The sequence below is a fragment of the Budorcas taxicolor genome, chromosome 12 (assembly GCF_023091745.1).
Source record: "Budorcas taxicolor isolate Tak-1 chromosome 12, Takin1.1, whole genome shotgun sequence".
Classification (NCBI taxonomy): domain Eukaryota; kingdom Metazoa; phylum Chordata; class Mammalia; order Artiodactyla; family Bovidae; genus Budorcas; species Budorcas taxicolor.
This window is the reverse complement of record NC_068921.1, coordinates 427048-431542: the sequence shown is the minus strand read 5'-3', so window position 1 is coordinate 431542 and position 4495 is coordinate 427048.

The window sequence follows — 4495 nt, the reverse complement described above, 5'->3', positions numbered from 1 at the left end:
TCACTTCATTTGCAAATATTTTTTTCCCATTCTGGGGGATGTTTTCCATTTTATGTTTTTCTTTGCTGTGCAAAAGTTTATTTATTTATTTATTTTTTTTGAGAACCATATGGAGATTCCTTAAAAAATGAAAAATAGTTACTATATGATCCACAAATTCCACTCCTGATCACATAAATAAAATGTGACTTTTGAAATAATAATTTGAAATGATACACACAGCCCAATGTTCATTACAGTCCTATTTAAAATATCCAGAACATGAAAACAACCTGAATGTCCACCAGTGGATGAAAGGATAAAGAAGATGTGATACATATATGAAATGAAATATTACTTGGCCATTAAAAATGAAATACTGCTATTTGCGGACCTAGATGAACCTAGAAATTGTCATACTGGGAGAAGTAACTCAGTTAAAGGCAGACATCATATGATATCACTTATGTATGGAATCTAAAAAAACAATGGTACAAATAAACTTTACTTACAAAATGGAAATAGTCACAGATGTAGAAAAATAACTCATAGTTACCAAGGGGGAAAGAGAGGGAAGGATAAACTGAGAGATTGGGATTGACATATACACACTACTATATATAAAATAGATAGCTAATATGCACCTACTGTATAGCATGGGGGGCTCAACATTCTATAATGACCTATATGGGAAAAGAATCTAAAAGAGTGTATGTACAACTGATTCACTTTGGTATGCAGCAGAATCTAACACAACATTGTGAATCACTTGTACTCCAATGAAAAGTATTAAATATTAAATAAAACATCACCTGCCCCTTCTCCATTCAGAAGACTCAAAGAAATAATAAAGTAAAGAAAGAAATAATATCTTTAAGTTAAAGATTCAACTTCACATTTCTTCAGTGACTAGCATAAAGACATGAAAATAGAATGAGACCAACATATTTTTGAAATTTAAATTTAAAAAAATGGTAAAAAGGGTGTGCTGGAGCATTTTGTGTGTTTATGAAAATAATTTTCAGTGATTTTTTTTTTTCTCAAAGTGTCAGATGCAACACTGGAATTCTGCCATCAGCACTTGACACTCAGCTAGCTGGTGGTGACAGTTCAAGATGTTAATCACAAAACCAACCTAAATGGCATAAAAATACTGACTTCACAGTATACAAAGAAAAATAAATATAATTGTTCCTAGATTGTTTTGTTATATTATCTGAGTTTAGTAAAATAGAATCAAGGAAATGCTGTTTTTTGAGATACTTTTTCTAAAAGAAAAATATCTATACTTTATTTTTACATAAAGGGAAAATAGAACTTTACTAAATAAAAAACTAAAAGAGGTAAATGCTCAATTCATCTATCATGCTGGATAAAAATTTACTTAAGCAACTTTTCATATCAAACAAAAACTATAGAAAAATGATATATAGTTAGTGATTTCAACTTTTATGTTCAAAAATGCTAAAATAGAAATAAGAAAGATAGCTTTTACAATGAATTTAAGCTGTTTTTACATTTAAAAAATTAACCTTGATTTGTTATGTATTTTATATGTTGTAACGTGTACATGTCAGTCCCAGACTTTTAATTTATCCCTTTCCCATTTCCTTACCCCTAAGTTTATTTTCTACATCTGTAATTATATAAGGCTTCCCTGGTAATTATATATTGTTTTGGAGATAAGTTAATTTACATCCCTTTTTGGCTGACTCCGTTCACTCAGTATAAAAATATCTGTGCCCATCCAAGTCTCTGCAAATGACATTATTCCATCCCTTTTTATGACTGAGTAATATACACTTGTATATATGTACTACATCCTCTTTATCCGTTCTTCTATTTATAGGCATTTAGATTTATTCCATGTCCTGGCTATTTTAAATGTTGCTGCAACGAATATTGGAATATGTGTATGTTTTCAAAGTATGGTTTTCTCTGGATAAATGCACAGGCGTGGAATTAGTGGATCATATTGTAGCCCAATTTTTAGTTTATTAAGGAACCAGCATACTGGCTCTTCTCAATAGTGGCTGTATCAATTTACATTCCCACCCACAACATAGGAGGGTGCCCTTTATTCCACATTCTCTTCAGCAAATATTGTTTGCAGATTTTTTTGATGGTGGCTATCCTGAATGGTGTGAGGTGATAGTTCATTGTAGTTTTAATTTACGTATCTGTAATAATTGATTTTTCCAGTGGTCATGTATGGATGTGAGAGTTGAACTGTGAAGAAAGCTGAGTGCAGAAGAATTGATTCTTTTTGACTTTGGTCTTGGAGAGACTCTTGACAGTCCCTTGGACTGCAAGGAGGTCTAACCAGTCCATCCGAAAGGAGATCAGTTCTGGGTGTTCATTGGAAGGACTGACGTTGAATATGAAACTCCAATATTTTGGCCATCTCATGTGAAGAGTTGACTCATTGGAAAAGACCCTGATGCTGGGAGGGATTGGGGGCAGGAGGAGAAGGGGACGACAGAGGTTGAGATGGCTGGATGGCATCACCGACTCTTTGGACATGAGTTTGAGTAGACTCCGGGAGTTGGTGATAGACAGGGAGGCTTGGTGTGCTGCGATTCATGGGGTCACAAAGAGTCAGACACGACTGAGTGACTGAACAGAACTGAACTGAATAATTAGTGATATTGAGGATCTTCTGTGTGTTTCTTGGCCATCTTCATGTCTTCTTTGGAGAAATGTCTGATTAAATCTTCCACCAATTTTTTTGGTGTTTCATATTATTTATCTAACTTGATACTGGACTGTATGAACTGTGTATGTTTTTTGGAGATTTACCCCTGGCTGGATGTTTCATTTACAAATATTTTCTCTCATTCTGAGCAGTTTTTTCATCTTTTTTATGGTTTCCTTTGCTGTGCAAAAGCTTTTAGGTTTAATTAGGTCTCATTTGTTTATTTTTGTTTTTATTTTCATTACTCAAAGAGGTGGGTCAAAAAGATCCTGCTGCAATTTATATCACAAAACATTCTGCCTATGTTTCCTCTAAGAGTTTTATAGAATCCGTTTGCTATTGCTGTTTAGTTACCCAGTCGTGTCTGACTCTTTGCAGGCTATGGACTGAGCACTCCAGGCCTCCCTGTCCCTCACCATCTCCCAAAGTTTGCCCAAAGTCATGTCTATTGCCTCAGTGATACCATCCACCTATCTCATCCTCTGACACCCTCTTCTTCTGCCCTCAAACTTTCCTAGCATCAGGGACTTTTCCAATGAGTCAGCTGTTTATATCAGATAATCAAAATACTGGAATTTTAGCTTCAGCATCAGTTCTTCCAATGCATGTTCAGGGTTGATTTCCCTTAAGCTTCACTAGTTGGATATTCTTGCTGTCCAAGGGACTCCCAGGAGTCTTCTCCAGCACCACAATTCAAAGGCATCAATTCTTTGGTGTTCCACTTTGTTTATGGTCCATCTCTCACAATCATATGTGACCATTGGGAAGATGATAGCCTTGACTATATGGACTTTTGTCAGCAGAGTAATGCCTCTGCTTTGCAACACACTGTCTAGGTTTGCCATAGCTTTCCTGTCAAGAAGCAAATGTCTTCTGATTTCATGACTGCAATCACTATCTGCAGTGATTATAGAGCCCAAGAATAGGAAATCTGTTACTACTTCCAACTTTTACCCCTCTATTTCCATGAAATGATGGGGCTGGATACCATGATTTTTGTTGTTAGTATTGTTGTTTTTTTTTTTTTTTTTAATATTTATCTTTAATCTGGCTCTTTCACTGTCCTCCTTCACCTTCACCAAGAGGTTCTTTTGTTCTTCTTCACTTTCTGACATTAGAGTTATATGATCCACACACCTGAGGTTGTCAATGTCCTGTCTATCTTGATTCCGGCTTGTAACTCATCCTGCCTGGCATTCCTCATGATGTGTTCAGTGTATAGATGCAATAAACAAGGTGACAGTGGACAGCCCTGGAGTACTCCTTTCTCAATCTTGAACCAGTCTGTTGTTACAAGCAAGGTTCTAACTGTTGCTTCTTGACCAGCATTCAGGTTTTTATTGGGAGACAGGTAAATGCTCAGGTATTTCCATCTCTTTAAGAGCTTTTCACAGTTTATTACATTCCACACAGTCAAAGGCTTTGGTATAGTTGGTGAAACAGAGTTTTATATTTTTCTGGAGTTTCCTAGCTTTCTCTATGATCCAGTGAACAATAGGAATTTGATCTCTGGTTCCTCTTTTTTTTTTCCTAAACCCAGCTTGGATATTTGGAAGTTATTGGTTCACATAATGCTGAAGCTTACAATGCAAGATTTTAAGCATAACGTACTAGCATGATAGATCAGTGCAATTGTCCGATGTTTAGCACGTTCTTTAGTGCTACCCTTCTTGGGAATTGGTATAAGGATTGACCTTTTACAGTCCTGTGGCCACTACTGGGTCTTCCAGATTTGCTGACATATTGAATGCAACACCTGGATGGCATCATTCTTTAGGTTTTTAAGTAAGTCTACTGGAATTCCATCACATCCATTCATTT